This window comes from Vigna umbellata, chromosome 11 (assembly GCF_029865625.1).
Source record: "Vigna umbellata cultivar VRB3 chromosome 11, Vumbellata_1.0, whole genome shotgun sequence".
In the NCBI taxonomy this organism is placed as follows: domain Eukaryota; kingdom Viridiplantae; phylum Streptophyta; class Magnoliopsida; order Fabales; family Fabaceae; genus Vigna; species Vigna umbellata.
In genome coordinates this window covers 27153596-27172604 of record NC_142175.1, presented here as the reverse complement: position 1 = coordinate 27172604, position 19009 = coordinate 27153596, and the positions used below count along the sequence as shown (strand labels likewise).

General features: G+C 25.4%; 1 pseudogene; it reads right to left on the bottom strand.

Moving 5' to 3' along the window:
* Positions 1-1898: 1898 nt before the first annotated feature.
* LOC148191394 (uncharacterized) lies at positions 1899-2782 on the bottom strand (annotated as a pseudogene).
* Between the last annotated feature and the right edge of the window lie 16227 nt (positions 2783-19009).

The window sequence follows — 19009 nt, the reverse complement described above, 5'->3', positions numbered from 1 at the left end:
TTCTATAATAAATATTTTCTGAAATTGTTAACAGTGTTTCCTAATCATACAAGAAAACACGTGTTTACCTGATCTAATAATAAAAGCAAACGACTTTTTTTCCTTTCATATATCAATATACTTAGAACCGAACCTCATACCAAAATACAAGAAAAAGAATACTTAAGGTTACAACACCATAGACTTTGGTTGCTTGAAAAAAAGGAAAAGGAACAAGATTCATATTCTTTCACATTTTTCTTAAACCTAACATTTTGTTTAAACCTAGCATTGATGTTTTGGATGCTAAGAATGAGAAGTATAGATATAACTAAAATTAGTGATGGTATAGATGTTGAGAATTTTTCTTTTAAGTAAAGAGAAAAGATATTTGAGATTTTTTTTAAGTGTAGGTAAAATAAATAATTATTGTTGAGATTTTTCTTTAAAGAGGAATATTTTACAGAGACATTCAACATTAATTAATCATAGATATCATTGGAATTATTTTAGAGAAGATATCTTGAAAATTTTAAAGTGAACAAGAAGAAATATTAAAAAATTTTGATCTTTTGGAAATTATTATATAGTCATTTAGTTAATTTGGAGGTTAAAAAAAGTAATTTTGTCTAAATGTTTTGTATGATAATAATGTAGAAATTTTCTCTCATTTGTTTTTTTATTGTTATATTTTATGGATATTTTATGGGATTGTGGGAATGATTGAAGAAAGTTGTTGAGGATTTTGCAGTTTTCTTCTTTGATTTTGATTGTTTAGTTTATGAAGTTTCTTTATAGTCCTTTGTTTCCAATGATTGTCATTATTACAGTTATTTGAATGATTTGGAGAATGAAAAATGATAGTAGATTTCAAAATCCAATTGTGATTACTTTTACTATTTTTCAAATTAAGGAGTTAATTAGTGGGTATGACTGAAAATAAATCTAAGAAGCATATGAATAATATTGTTTCTCATTTTTTTGTGCTGAAACTTTTCAATATTCAAACTAGAAAGGTAATGTGGTTTCATTTATGAAAGAAATATGACAAGTTTCATCTACCACTTGACTTAAGGTGAATGCTAATAGTAAAGTTAGGGGTTGTTTTTGTTTAACTTCATGTGCTAGTAGTTTTGGAAGAAGTCAAGGTGAATATATGTGTAGTTTTTAAGCTTTTTAGAGGTAGAAACTTTTATTTATATCAAATTTACGTGGGCCATTTATGCATTGAAGCAAGCTTTGAGGGAGGTTTAAATGCTTTGGTTGGAGAGTCATTCTTCTTTATGGTTGTTTTGGATCAACGAATGATTTTTTGGAGTCATAGAGAGAGATGACGTCGATACTTGCACTTTTTTAAGCATATGCGTATCAAAGTTTCTGATGTTTCTCGTAAAGGAAATCTTTGTGTCCAGTGATAAAACATGGACAAAATATTCAAGGGTGCCAAATTAGATTTTTTATATAAAAAATATTTTTTCTAATTAAAAAAAATTCTTCATTTTCTCTCTTCATTTGCTCTACTCAAAACAATCATACATGATAGTAGAATAAAAAAAATATATGACTATCATTCACTATCATATCATAAAATAACCATAAAAAAGTATCATTAAATGTCAAAGATTATCTAGCATGAAGCAAATTGAAGTAATCTTCAAAATTATAAACTTGTCTTCTCTTAGATCCAAAATAACATACTAACATAGGTCAAGCTACTTGTATTATGTAGTATCACTTGCATACTAAAAAATTATGCAATGCAAGTTATCGAAAAATAATCTAAAAGTCAATAATTATTCATAGATGAGCCAAACTTTAGGAATAACTACTAATAATATACATAAAAAGAAAAAGAAAAAGTTACCTTTAGTCAAAGTGATGCTCTAGGCTCTTTAAATGATTTGAAATCTTCAATAAGATCAAAAGCTTGTTGTAATATCCCTTTCAATGTAAACTATTATACTACTTGCTATACATTTTATCTCCATCTTATTTCTCAACCTGTTCTTGATTATTTGCATTGCAGAAAAAATATCTTTCAATTGTAGTTATAGAAACTAGAGAGTCATGATAAGGTGAAGTAATTTATCAATCAAGTAGTAAACTTTTGACTTTTTTTATTGTTGTCAAATATGTACATACTCTTGCATTGTTGATAATTTCTTCAAATTTGAATCTTGACAAGCATTAATAATAAGATGTTGAAGTTGAAAATAAAAATTAATCTTCTCTTGCCCATTGAAATCCATGGCATAATATTTTTCTACAAGAGTGCAAATTTTATCAATATTAAAAGCTTTATAAACATCCTTAGGAATCAGAGGAGAACTTAGAATAATAAGTCCATTACTAGGTCATTAAATATATAATTTAACTCTTGTAATTGTTTTATCAATTGCAATAAAGAATATTTCAACTCTCAAATAATGCTTTACTATAATATGATCTTTTTGGTGACAAGAGTGTCCTTGCATTGCTACTTAAGTAGCCCTACATTGAGGCACTTAATGTCATGTTTTTTACAAAAAGAAATTATTTTTTTAATAACTTGTCCCTCTCTCGAGTTTTGAATAAATGCTTTTGTAGAACAAACTAAATACATAACATTAACTATGCCATATATTGTTGTTTTAATGCTTGAGAAAGAACATATCTTGTTCTCATAATTTTTTCTCATCAAAAAGATAAATATAAATTTAAATGAGGTCAAACTTTTGTAAGCATTTTCAGCATCACCATGTTGAGAATAAGTAGATCCGTCAACAATAATTTTTTCTAGAACTGAACAAGTTGCATGATACATATTTATCAAGCTACAAATAGAAAAGAAATGGAAATTGCAACAGTTATCCCTAACTCATTTTAAAGTACCAACTTGAAATGGCCTTTTGCCATTTTCAAACACATTAATATCTAATAAATATACAATTTCATCTAACATGGTAGTATGTAACTCATCATGACACTCATCATGTTTACTAGAAGAACAAATAATATGGACAACAAAAGTCATTTTTTAAAAGAACTAGTGAATTGAAATAACTTTTCATGATACAATAACCAAGACAAGTTGTAACAATGAGAAAGACAATGAACATATCCATAAGTATAATCACTCAAGAGTTTGCTTGTAATTCATTCCATTCTCCTCTCATTTACTAACATTATTATACCTTTTGCTACGAATATTAGAAACATTAAGATTATGTGAGAAGAGAGGACAAAAGATTAATAACAAGAAAGGATAAAAGCCCCAAAGCTAATACCCAAAGTTAGGGTGAGAGATAAACTTTTCTAAACTTAATATAAATAATATAATAATATATAAATATAATTTCAAAAAATATATAAATATATATAAAAATTAAGATGACAAATTTTGAGAGAGTTGTGGCTTCCTTTATCATAACCAACATCTGCTCCTAACCGTGTCAATAAATTAACTAATTTAGTTGATTCGTAAAAAATATTATAAATAGTTTGATGCTATTTTCATGTATTTATTTAGATTTTTTTATAATATGTATAGTTTCTCTATCTTTCATAAAGTTAATTTTTATCATAAATATAGTTTGGTTACCCATATTTTCTATCATTTTATTTTAGATTTCTTTTTAACAAATGTTCATGACAAATAATTAATGAATTTGGAATATCTTAAGTTATGTCTAATATAACTTAACTTTATTTAGATATTATAATATTATTTTTAACCTAAAAATATTAAGATTATTTGTTTTTTTTTATTATTGAAATTTAAGTTGAAAGTCTTTCATTAAATAAATAAAAAAGCTAATGACATAAAAAAACTCACAAAATTTGAGAGTAAGGTAATTCATTTATTTAGAAAATTTAAAATTTGTTGAAGTTAAATTACTTTTTTAAAAGAGAAAAATTTTAAAAATTGAGATTTAGAAATTTATAAACAATATTTCAAACAACTAAAACGATGAAATTTCAAATCCACTATAAAAAAAAATTAAAATGTCATAACTATACACTTTTTCTTTATATACATATATATTAAAAAAATTATTAAATATTATTTAAATTTGAATAATATTTTTTAAAAGCTTAATTTTAAAATGAAATATCATAATTTTTTGTATAGACAACTCGTATAGTATCGGAGTCAGATAATACTTTTATCAAGAAATGTTTATTTGTTAGATTTATACGATAAATGTTTCTAATAAATATTTATCCATATGTAATTATTAACTACATAAAAAAGATTTAAAAACACTTCAATCATTAATCACGGGTCAAATGATAGATGAATTATCCCACTACCAACTATATTCGATTTTATATTATTTTTTAATTTGTTAATTTTGCCTTCGATAATAAAAGTGACCAACAAATAAGGACCCCATCTTCTCATAGAAATGCAAATTATTTGGATTTTTCAAATATAAGCTTATTTGAATAAAATGAAAAAAAAGTAGAAATGGATTTAAAATTCTTTAAATAAAGATGAGATCCACCATGCAATCTTTTTCATAAAAAATAAATGAAAGTGAGGAAAAATGTGCACTAACTATGCATCATGGTTTCCAAAACTATGTATACCTATCGCCAATCATTATTTATCATTTTCTTTTTTATTTTAAAGTTTCTGTACCACTCTGTTAAGCTTCTTAATGGAATTTAAAGTCAACATAGGCATCGATGTCTTAAATATAAAAAAGACATATTTTAATATGTGAAAGACAATATAAAATATATAATTCATTGTAATAAAATTTTGTAATATTTGAAGTCCTTCAGATACTTTATAGTTACAATAATTAATAGATTAGAATATAAAAGTATTCTATCAAGTAAAATTTTGCAACTTTAATTAAAAATTTGTTTTTTTTCATTCTTTCCAATCAAGAATAATTTTTTTATTACTTATTTCTGGTGAAAAAAATTATATTTCATTTTACTTGTTTCTATTTTCTTCTTTTACCACCAACCTATTTTAAATCAAATTTAATTCTAAAAAGTTACTAATGAAGTAAAGGTTATCCAGTATTTATATAATGAATTATGTCATCTATTATGATATCTCTAACATAATATGACAACTATCTTAAAATTTATATTGGGAGATAACTCTGTTTCATTTTTGAAATAGAAATGTCACTCTCTTGTATATACTATTATATCTCGTGAAAACCCTTTGAATAAAATAGTATTGATTAGTATTTTTTACCTTTGAACTATAGATCTTTTCTTTTTTTAAGTTAGAGTAAGGTTATAACCATATCTGTGGATTTAAATGCAGTGACTTCATATGAAGAAAGGAATTAATCAAACAAAGTATTAAATTACTGACACGAAGCAACGTATGACGTTGAACATTCTATATAATAACAAATATAACGATGAACAAGTGCACGACATTTCCTCACTCCACCACCACCAACGCTCCCTACATCATTTCATACCTATTTTGTCCTTGTCTTAAAATGGATGTCAACATTTGTTTTACCTTCAACGGATATTGACATCCGTGAACGGATGTCGACATTCATTTACATATTTTATATTTTAGTTTATTGTTTTTATATAAAAAAAAAACTTCAACGGATGTGACACATTCGTTTTAATAAATTTTTTAAAAATATTTTGATTATTATTTAAATAATAATACATAAATTAAATTAATAATAATTATTTTATTAAATAAAATAAAATTAATTTATAAATAATTAAGTAATAATTTTAAAAAAATAAAATAATATTTATATATTAATTTAAAATATAATAAATTAAAAAACTAAAAACTAAAAAAATAAAAACTATACGGACGGCACATCCGTTTTAATAAATGTTTTAAAAATATTTTGATTATTATTTAAATAATAATACATAAATTAAATTAATAATAATTATTTTATTAAATAAAATAAAATTAATTTATAAATAATTAAGTAATAATTTTAAAAAAATTAAATAATATTTATATATTAATTTAAAATATAGTAAATTAGAAAACAAAAAAAAAACTCTACGGATGTGGCACATCCGTTTTAATAAAATTTTTAAAAATATTTTAATTATTATTTAAATAATAATACATAAATTAAATTAAAAATAATTATTTTATTAAATTAAATTAAATTAATTTATAAATAATTATTTAATAGTTTTAAAAAAATTAAATAATATTTATATATTAATTTAAAATACAATAAATTAAAATACTGAAAACTAAAAGAAAAGAAAAAAAACTCAACAGATGTGGCACGTCTGTTAACAGATGTTGCGGATGTCTACATCCGTTTAAGAAAAGAAGTGGGGATGTAGGATATTTTAAAATATAAAGGATAATTTTGAAATTTAAAAGAATGTGATGGTGCAAGGAGCAATGTGGAGTGGTGTATGGAGGAACCCTCCAAGTGAAGAAGTCCAACCTAATAAACTAACCTAGCCCAGATTTTGATTATTTTCAATGTCATTTTTGTTCTTTCTGCACCACATAAATTCTAAATGCACCCCATAAATTATAATAGTGACTTCCTCATTATTTGTTTCTTAAATCTTTTAATACAAGCTTTTTGAAATTTCCATAACAGGATTTCTGAAACACACTTTCCGGAATACATAAAATACATCTCCGAAAGAGTTTTCTATAACAGAACTTTCAAAATATTATATATATATATATATATTGGGAAACGAGTTCTTTTATAAAGTTTTTGGAACACTTCCCGAATGACTTTCTGAAAAAAGACAAACTTTAGAACATGTATGATAATTTCCAGAATAAGCTTTTCCTGAATGAGTTTTTTCGGATTTTCTTCTTCCTCTAAAAGGTGCAATGGAGAATGGAGGTGTAATAGTAATGATGTGGTACCAGAAAATAATAACAATGACACCTATATATAGAACTATCAATTTGATTCACTGTACAATATTTAGTTTTGGTCCACATGAGTTAAAGTTAAAATAGTCAACAAAATAAAATAAAAAACACTTTTACTAAACAAAATTCACAAAACTAAAATATTCACAAAAATTCTATAGATAAGGACCAATTAGCCTTCTTTTTAAAATAAAATAAAAAAAACTCTTGTTATTGAAGTTATTATTAAATATTAATATAATACTTTTACGCTGCATATATTATTTGTTTTTATACTGCATATATAATAGTTGGAATATAATAAAATTATGTGTGTTAGATTTGTGACTAGTCTTCGTTATCAACTTATCAATTTGTCTTCATTGTCCACTTGCACAATATATTTTGTAAAAATTCATGAGTAAGCATACTTCTTCTTTGTGCATAGTAAAAAAAATATAATATAATAAAATTACTGTTTCTTTGCCAAATTCCCCGTAAGTGTATATTGAGCATATAATAATAAATTAATATAATATAAGTAGTAATAGGAAGTAAGGATATCGAGAGAAGTGTTTTTTTACTAACATGCTTTCACACAAACCAAATGTATTCTTTCTTCTCTTTTAGTTTCATTTTTGTTTCTCTTCCGTTTAAAAATCCAGCGTTGAGGAAATAAGGAACATTCTAAACCCATCAAAATTCAAAATAGGTTTGGGATAACTCTAAAGTTTTAACCTGAAAAAGTTATTTTAAGATAAGAAAAGTTAGAAATATTATTTGGTACATGTTTAGGTTTATTTGATATTGTTCTTATATGTTTGATATTTGTATATTTTCCTATATCTTTTTTCCTTCTTTGTGTATTGTATGAATTATTGTAGTGAAAAATGATTATTATTGTATACTTTATCATGTTTATTTATATTGTACAATATTTTAATCATCTAAAGTTACGATTTATTTTGGTAAAAATTGTGATAGTAAAACCTATTATGAGTAATCCTGATGAGTTAATTGAATGAGATCTTAAATATTGGAATGTGTGTGATTTTGGCAAAATCCTTTTTTTTACTTTTAATCATTGGATGAAACTTAAATTTTTGCACATATTCTATACCACATATTTCTTCAATTTAACCGCCTGTGAAGGATAATTGGAGGACTATGGTGTGAGAAAGAAGTTTCACAATTTTGAGACAAATCTCAAGGTCACTTTGTTTCTATTTGTTTGGAATTATCTCGGTAAAACTCTTGTTTCTACTTAATTAACCATTGTATTGACTTGAAACTTTTACACATGGTTTATAACACGTATCTCCTCAACCTGGTCGACAGGATCTTCCATTAAAGGTATGTGTTTAGAGAAGTTAGTTTCACAGTTTTAAGGAGTTGAACATAATATTATTATGTTTTCTTAGTTGTTTTTATAAAACCTCTATTCCTTATTATTTAACAATTGGATTAGGCAGCAATTTTGAAAGATATTCCATGAAACCTGATTATGCATTTCGACCATTGTGATTGATAATTAGAAGAATGTAGTCAGAGAAATGATTTTTGCATTTTTTAAAGAAAATTGAATGTCACTTTGTTTCCGTCGTTTTGTATTGCCATGGTAAAACTTCATGGAGCAAAAACATTTCTACATAGTTAGTAACATAAGTATTTACTTTAACCGTTGGAATTATCAGTTAGAGGTCTTTGGTTGGAAATATTTTTCTCGTAGTCTTAATCTTAAAAAAAATATTGTCAAAACTTAAACGATGAACTTTTGTTATAAATATCGTGATAGAGTAAACTATGTGAATTCTCATGTAGTATTGTAAATTTATGTACTTATGGGGTGGAAGTAATACTTTGATGTGAAGTAATTATGTGAAGTGTATTAAGATGAGATTTTGTGTGGCGACTATCTTGACTCCACCACTAGTATCAGACACATATGGAGTATGATTTCTAGTGGTGAGAGCCGATGAATGTTTTTATATTGTGGATATAGAAATTTACCTTGTCATGGTATTGTGAATTCAAACTCTCAAACCTATAGTTAGCTCCTGAGAGATAAAATAGAGACATGAAAAATATAGAGTGTTTGAGTCACTCAATACACTAGCCTCCTGAAAGAAAAATTTAGATGTTTATGTTACGAATGATTTATGAGTATTAAGCCATGAGGATTGTATTATATAATGGATGATGAATATTATGTGTGAAGTAAAGTTAATTATTTTACTGGCTTTGTATGCTATGAAGATGGTATAATATGTTCGATATTGATTGAAGTTGTTGAATCTTTTATTGTTGGAATTATGAATAATATTTACTAGCTTACTCTTGCATTTTTGTGAATGTGGTTTCCACCGACAATAATTGTATAACTTTTATATGCGAGTAGAGAACCAGGTGAAGATTTCTGCAGAAAAGCTTAAGGACATTAATGGGACAATGAAAATAATTTTGTATCATATTGTAAATGTGTATTATATTGTAAAAATTATAAATGTAGTTGTGTATTAAGTTCAAAGACTAACTTAGTTATACCAAGTTAGGGATCTGGTGTAAAAATTGTCATATGTAGTATAAATAAAATGTGTGCTAAGATTTATGAAATGAAGTAACTAGTATATTATCTATTAATTTGGGTTGTTACATTTATGGTATCAAAGTAGTTCAAACCTTAAGTAAACTCTGGAAAGTGGGTTTGTTGTATTTCCTCTATATAAGGAATCGTTTGGGTTACTTACAGTTTCAAGGTTTGATCTAAGCCTTCCTTTTATGTTCATTAAAAATGGCTCGTAGACCATTCATTTCTTCTCCAACTCATCCAAAATTCGATCAACTAGTATAAGACATGGATAAAATGGAAAATGTTATGCAGTAACAAAGTATAATTATGGCTCATGCTTATCAAGTGAATATGCAATAATGAGAGGCCTCTAGAACAACTGCCACAAATGCTTCACCCTTCCACTAGTCAGTCGCAAGAGCAATCAAGTTTAACTGAGTTTATGAGGCACAATCCTTCTAAATTTAGTGACAAATCCATTTTTAATTAGGTTGGGATTTGAGCTTGTAATCATGTTTGAATCAAGAGTTTGATATTACTTAACAAAGATTCTGCTTATACTCACGCAGTGGTAAATGTTGGAATTTATGTGGTTTAGGTTGCAATTGGAATGATTGATCTAGATTGTTGCAATTGCTCAATTTGATATCATTTATAAAACATTTTGAAATAAGTTTGAAAAGAGAAAAGTGCAAGATACCAAATTGTGTAGTGGAATAAGCCAAAATCTCACATCTAAGAAGCATATGGTGTGGTGTTAAGTATTGACTCAATGGCAATGAGCACCAATTTTAAAAAGGCAAGTAAGTGGTCATTTCATGACAAGACGTTTAGTAGTTGTTTCTGCCGCTTAGCAAGCTCAAGTTAGAGAGCTTCTATGATTCACTGTTGGGTGCACCCTATTCACTGTTGAGCGCCGACCTTATTTGTTTTTCTTTTCTTTGTGTGTCATGATTCCGTTGCTTTCTAATGATATATTTATACTATGATATGCTATGATTGATGGTGATGTGGGGGTTTTAAGGGAAAGAGGTCTGATTGATGTAATTAGTAGTGTGTGTAATGATGTAAGGAGTCAATATTGAAGGTTTATTCTGATATTCTAATACCCATTTAAAACTTGAGTAGAATGAGTTATGTGGAGAGATATGTGTGACTTATTTTTCAATTAATTTACCCTTTTGTGTGCTTATATACTAGTATTTGCCTTATTTTGCAATTAGTTTACTCTTTTGTGTGTTTATGTTATGTTTTCACCTTTTTTGCAATGTTCATCATTATTTGGCATGAGTAGGTGAAAAAATAGACTTTGATATTGCTCAAGATAGAGACAATAGTGTAATTATCTACTTTTATATTAACTTTTTTTATTTTTTCATACTCTTTTGAAAAATTTTGTTTGTTCTTAGTTTTATATGTTAAATGTTTTGGGTTGTATATGAAATTGTGATTACAAAATTACATTATGGATGACTATAATGAAGTAATTAGTACACTATGCTTTAAATATTTAACATCATATATGATAGTTTGAGATTATGAATTGAGCTGTTACAATTCCCTCCATTCTCTTGTTAAAAATTGGTTTAATTAATTAACATTTTGACGTCAAACAAATATATATATATATATATATATATATATATATATATATATATATATATATATATACACTATTTTTCTTTTGATTGAAAAGATAACAGAGATCATTATATAATGTGATGAAGCACGAAACAATTCCTTATATATAACGTAGACAAATAAAAAGACATTATATTTTTTTTATGAACCACGAAATAATTCTTTATTGATAGCCTACATAAAATAAAAAAAAGGACATTATATATATTTTTTATTTGGTAAACCACGTTTGATAGACTTAATTATTATTCATTATGCTAAATAATTCATACCAAGAATATGGATACAAAAATTAACAAGTAAAAGATAATATATCTTTTATTAAATGTAATTATTTAAAAAATAAAAGTTGAGGGAGCTAGTATGTAAGTTATTAGTTATATATATATATATATATATATATATATATATATATATATATATATATATATATATATTAGGTAAAATATATTATATTTTTTAGATTTGTTATGTTGTAAACTTCAGAGAAATAAAAGATTTTATGGTCCAACAGAAAAATATAACAAGGGCGCAATTAAAAGAAAGTGCAAAGAGGTCAATGGCATGTTTAATTTGAAGATGAAAATGAAAGAAAAGAAAAAAAAAGTAGAAAATGAGTTGATTTCTTTAATTACTAAATAAAGTTCAGCGTAAAATAAACATACACAAAAGAAGATAAATAATTTTCATTGCAAAAATGTTAGAATATGGACACGACAAATTATATTACACAATTATTTATTATATATTCACACGTGGTTTGAAAACAAATTTTAAAATTAAGAGACAATTTATCGCTATTTTTTTTTTATATTTTCGATTCTATATATTAAAATTGTGAATACTTGTTTTGGAAAGTTGTTGCAATTTCTTTTCATTTACTTTCCATGATTCGATCGTACGTCAAACTCTCTTTTTCCATTCCTTCATCTTTTTTATGTTCTAAATTGTAAAATGATATTTTTTAATAATGAATACAATAGTAAATAATAATAATTTGTTTAACCAACCTATAAAGCAATAATAATAATAATAATTAACTACTCAAATAAATTATCATACCTACAAAACCATCCAAAATTATCTAAATTTGATAAATTAGTAATACATTCTAATTTAATATATTACATTAAAAAAATATTTTAACTCGAATTTTGCTAGTAATAATTATAATAAAATGACATTTAACAAAGTTAATTAAGAAGACGATGTGTGGGAGACGTGATTACCCAGAATGCGCATAGAGTAATTTAACGGCGTTAAATATTTATAGGTTTCCATCTTCTTATTATAACCAACAAGAACATCAGAGACACGACAGAATTCGCAAAAGAACAATAGTACCAACCAACCATCTTAAAAAAGAATATCAAATCAACCATCTTTTTCATTTTCTTAATTTTTCTTTTTATTTTCTCATTAGTCAATACTTCACTAATTCATCTACAACTACTCAAAATTTTCCTTCACACTTAATAATCTTTTACATCGTTTAAAAATCAGAATCTAAAATAATTTAAATATTTTTTTATTGTGTAAAATAAATTTTTAAAATAAAATCATAATAAATAAAATTCCAAAACAAGATAATTGAACAAATCACTAGTTGGACTTAGAATCAGAAAATTTAGAAAATAAGGATATGAAAAATATATATAAAATATGATTAAATTAAAACAAACAAGTTTTTTCTAAAAAAACTAATAACTAACATTAAATTATTGTCTGAAAAGAAACATTTAATGATCTGTTTTAAATGTAGGAATGAACATGGTCCTCTGTTAGATTTGTGAAGCTGAAGAACCTGAACATCAAAATCATATTACATCTTCATTGGTTTATATTATCCCAAATTTCAAACCTGTCTAATCAAACTTAATTTTTCTTTCTCTTATCTTTGCTTTAATTTAATTTTTCTTTGAATGTCTTTTTCAAATATTTTTTCTTTTGTGGCACACGATTACCAAACCCAAAATTCACTTGATTTGTCTTTTCAGCTGAAAAAGTTATGATTATTCGAAAACACATTTAAAAAATAAATACAAATACCAAACTAAACAACCTTCTTTAAGTTGTTTTAAGTTTCATCCTTGGCTTAATTAGAAATATATTTATAACAATATATTGAATTATTTGAGTAAGTATGTGAATCAATTACATGTTTTTGATTTGGTGTTGAATAATCCATGTTAAAAATTAATTAAACTTAATATTTTTTCAGTAAAACAGTTTCTAGTTTACTTTTTAGAAGATTTTTTCTCTCTCTCAAACTAAAGTTAAGCAAACTTGTCATGATCATATAAAAGGAAAAATTGATTAGCAGTAGCAAAATATAATGATGCTACTAATCTTTATCTTTAAACAATCTTGGTAGTTGTTAAGTAAATGATAAATTTGTGAAAATGAATACACGATTATAATATTTTATCCATTTTTTTTATGTGTCGTTCTTTGATAAAATTCAAGAAAAGCAATCCTTTTGTATTCAATACAATGTCAAGAGTATAAATTAGAAAAAGTAATTGACAATTTTTTAACTTTAAAGATGATAATTAAATAAAAAAATTCTTTTCAATTTCAATGGTTAAAAACGTAGAGAAAGTAATAATAATTATTTTTTACCAGTGGTAAAAACATGAAAATTAACATTAGGAAATAAAATTTAAAATTGATAAATTAGTTACTACAGTGACTAATTATTTTTTATCACAAAAATTAATCATTATTCAAGAATTTTTTTTATACTGCATGTACAATCATAAAAAGTGAGAAATAAAAATTGAAGACAAAAGAATATATTATTCAATACAAAAGAATATTTCTATACTTCTCCTTTAGTAATTTTTTAGGTCACATTTTCAAAGGAGTATTAACTCTAAAAAATTATATGCAAGATATTTTCTATTACACTAATTGTTTTGTTAAGCTCACACACATTCTTTTTGTTTTTAATTCTATAATTTGTTTAAACCCATATCAAGAGTCAACTATGTTTTATAACTTTAACATTCCAAAGTTACTATTTTCACCCTTTACATAATTATTACGTATAAACTAATTTACATATATCGTATGGATATTTTTAAACTTAATTAACACTTACACATAATATATATATATATATATATATATATATATATATATATATATATATATATATGTTTCGGTATAGATGTTTGGGATCGAGATACGGACCTTGCTGGTATGTCTTTGCTGCTTTTAAATGTGTGGAACTCTTAATTCTCCTTAGCTGATGTCACTTGTTCACCTTTTGGGACGTCGTTCTTGCACAATTCATCCACTTCAACGGAGAGGGGGCAGTACCTGCGAAGATACTCCGACGCTCAAGTCAGATGTGGATTATGGAGCCTCAGCCCTCAAGTAAGAATATTATCCTCACAATAGAGTATTTTTTAGTATTCAATAGAACGTACCTGGTCTTTCCTCTCTTTCGAGTATTTAACCTTAATAAAATATGTAACCGACTTACCTTAAACAGTTTACCTTAAAATCCGATTAGTTGCTCGTAATCCACGTCATTAATATCTTTAATAAGATTTTTGACTATTTCATCTTCTGGTAGACTATCGATCCAACTACTTAAATGTTGGACCATTTGGCCCAACATCGTTTAACTTGACTGAACACTAACCCTGGATTGTCCTGATTGAGTCAATCTGTTTGACTTTTAACGTGCGCGCGACATTTTTGATCTGGGTTGACAAGCGCTTCTGAGTCAGCAGTGGAATGACGAGCGCTTCTAAGCCAACGGATAGAGCGATCGTTACTGAATAGCGAATGCTAACGCTTATGACTCAGTGAGTAGAGCGGTCGTTATTGGGTATGGATGAATATATATATTATACAAGATGTAATGACCTAAAAATTAGTTTAAAAGTATTACTGATTTTAAACATGATATTCAATTGTTTTATTATTAAAAGGTCAAAGTTATAAATATAATTTCTATTAATCAAGTTTCATTTTATAAAATCATTTCTATAAGACTATATTTGTTTTAGGTGAATTTACTGTTTAAATTAATTTGCGCAAAATTAAATGGTGTTTGCTTTAAGTAATTCATAATCAATTGACAAGCAAGTAATTGTAGGATAGTTTTTTTTTCTCCATGTAGAGATTCATGCTCAAATTATCCACGCTTCTTAATAATAATAATAATAATAATAATACAGAAATATTATATTTAAAAAAATTATTTCATTTTACTAAATTATAATTTTTTTATATTTTTAAAATTAATTTTAATAATTAATTTTAATTTTTTTTCTCTTTATAAAAATTTTTACAATTAAATATAACATTAACAACTATCATTTTATATTACTTTAATAACTACGAACATTTTGATAATTTTCAATTTCTATCAATTAAACAATTTTTTTATCTGTCACATCGTCAAATCTTACACTAATTCTCATAAACTTTACTTCTAAACTTCCAAATCCACTCTCATTCTCTGGGTGCCAACTTGAAATTTGAAGTCAATGAGCTATAATGGAAATAGCATTGGATCCCACCTTGAGATTGTTAGGCACTCACTTGATAATGAGCTCTAGAGGGGATTGGCACTAGGCACTTCTCAGGTGTCACTAGGTGCTACTAAGGTATCTCTAGGCGCTACTTGGAATTTAAATTCCCAAGAGTTTCAGAGAGGCCTAAGACATTGGGCACTTGATTTATCGCTGGCAAAAATATCAAACTGCTAGGTGCGAGTTTGAAATTCTTTTAAGGAAGTTTTTGTTTGATGTGCTTTTCGGCACTCTATATATGATGGGAGATTTTGATATATTAATGTTTTAGGTAATGAGATGTGATATGTTTAGAATGGTTATGCTAATTGGAGGACTATTTTCTTAATTATTGTTTGGTGTGATGATATAATGCAATGAGTTGATTAAAAAAATATATTTGAATTGTGTGAATGATATGGATAAGGTTTTTCCTAAAAAGGATACCTTATCATTCGTGTTGTGTATGCATTGATTAGGAGTATCAAGGGTGTGGTCATCTTAACTCTATTAAACTCGTAAACTTATATAAAGAATGAGATTTAGGAATGAGAGTTGAAAGAAGTCTTATGGTAGGATTTGGTGTGAGGAGCTCACTTTTGACATAATAGGTGTAAGACTACCTAAGTACTCAACTAAATGCATACATCTTCAAGAATTGAGTCTATAATAAGTATAGTTGGAGTTTAACATTATATTTGAATTAGAATGATGATACATAACTTGAATGTTAGTTAACTTTTATAGTCTACCAATTTACAGTTTGTTTGGAATTATCTCTAACTTACTTTTCTCTAGTTGTTGCTTATGTTTTCTTTTTCTATGATCGTATTATATATGTTAGAGCTGTTAAAACGGGCCACCTGGCCCAGTCCACCACGGGCCAACCCAACCCGGCTCATTTATTAGCGAGCCAGAAAAATTCGAATCCGGCCCGACCCACCATGAGTTGGTGGGTAAACGGGTTGGCTCACTGGCTCACTTAATTACAATTTTTTTTAAAATAAAAAAATTACAAACTTTCTATAATTTAAATCTAAACAAATTTCACTCCCAAATTTGACTTCCAACATGGGTGTTTAATTAATTTTGAAAATAAGGAACTTAATTAATTTTTTCAAGCAAAAACAAAATAATAAATATTTTTTTAATAAAATAAAATTAGGTAGGTGAGTTGGTGGGTCAACCTAGCCCACCACGGGTTCAACCCGCATGAGCCGAGTTTAAATGAGCCAGGTTGAAATCTGACTCACATAAAAAAAAATACAAATTTTTCAAACCCAACCCGGCTCAAACTCGTGGTAAACCGGGTTGACCCGCGGATTGTGACCCATTTTGACAGCTCTAATGTGAATAGGTGAGAGTGGAGGTGGTAGAAGTACTCAACCTTACAAAGATATTTTAAAGTTAACATCAAGGTGTATATATATATATATATATATATATATATATATATATATATATATATATATATATATATATATATATATATATATGATGTATATTAGTTCTTAAATTTAGTGTCTTTTAATTTGAAAAACTTGAAACTCATAAAATTGTGATTATGCTATATACACGATGTATGTAGGTTGTTTCATTATGATACGAATCACTTAATATCATAAATGTATTGACTCAAAATATAACTTTTTTCTAAATTTGAGTTTGTTATATAAGATATCATTATCACTTCTAATTTACTTCATTCATTTTAATAAACACAAAAAATTCCTATTGATTATTAATTAAATCATGATCTAACTAATCAAATTATCTAATTTACTTTCATTTTAAGCAATAATAATTTTGGAAAAATGATGTATGGTTTTAATTAAGAATTGTTGCGTTGAAATTTAATTATTATCTAAATAAAATTTTTTATGACATTGAATATAAAATGACATTATATATCTCTATAAATAAATAAGATTTAAGACAATATTAATACTGGTTTTTTAATTACAACCTTACTTTTTAGTTAATTCAAGCACGCTTATTTTATTAAGAGAATATGAAATATGAAATATTAAATATTAAATATTCATTATGAATTTAATGTTTATTTACTTAAATTTTAAAATAGTTTTCGATCACCATTTAATCATAAATTAGATAATGACTTATAAGTATAAGTTAGTTAATTTATTAATCATAATGATTGGTAATAAAAAAATGTTATAAAATTAAGGGTTAAATATGTTTTTATTCCTTAACTTGAAGTGAAAATTGGAATTAGTGTCTCTTTAAATTTTGGTCCTTCTAATGTTATAAATGTGTAGATTTAATATTTTTAATCAAATTTTATTAATTTTATTTTATATTTCAAATTATGTATAGAAAAAATGTTATTAAATAAAAAATGTATACATAAATAATATGTCATGTAAACAACTCAAATGCTATTGAAGAAAAAATGTGTCAAACTTGTAAACAACTCAAATGTTATGAAACGTGTTTAAAAGATAAAATAAACTTAATAAAATTTAGTTAAAAGAACTAAATCTATATATTTTTAATATTAAAAGACTAAATTGAGTCAAAATTTTTAAGAGAAAGTAATTTTAATTTTTACTAAAATTTAACCCTAAAATTAATGCATTTAACTTTAAAACTATAATTAAATAAAATAAATTTCTTAAAATATTATATTTTAAGGAAAGGAGAATCATGTTTGTATTTTTTTACGCATAACTTGAAAAAGAAACAAAAATAAAAAAAACAGACAGGTATATATATTTTATTAGTAGCTCTGATTCTGCGCCCATTGACCACATTTTAACAACTATAAATATACGTTTTTCTATGAAAATTAATATTAAGTAAAAGAGTAACTTATAATCAAAGAATATTAACTATAATTTTTGTATTATTCTTTTTCCATTTTTAACTCTCTTTTCCCTTAATTTTAGGATTACAAAGGACTTGAAACTGAAGCCTTTTTAATATAACTCTTAAGTGTTACATAAATGAAATATTAATATCATACATACTTACTATCAAGGATGTTTATAACGCCTTTTAAATATGAGGATAAGTTTATTTATTTATTTTGATTTATGGTAAATTGTTATAAAAATAAGTATGAGCTATAATTATTATATAAAGTATAAATGGCTCACAAATACATGGTCACCAATATATATAGTTTTAAAAGTTTTGGATGAGTTGAAAGTGTTAGTATAAATTTGTATGAGTTTGTTCTAAATTATTGGCGATGAATCTCTTAAAAATTTTCTAACATAAATATACACAACTTTTTTTTCTCATTTAAAAAATGTTAGTACACTGTAGTAATAAATTTTTCCACATGAAAAATTAAGAATAAATTCATATAAGAACCAGCAGTATCCACAATTTCATTGCAAAATCATATACAAATTAAATTTGAAAAAATTGTTGATATATTTACATAATAACATCATTATATTGAGAAAGAAAAAGTAGAAATGAGAAGAG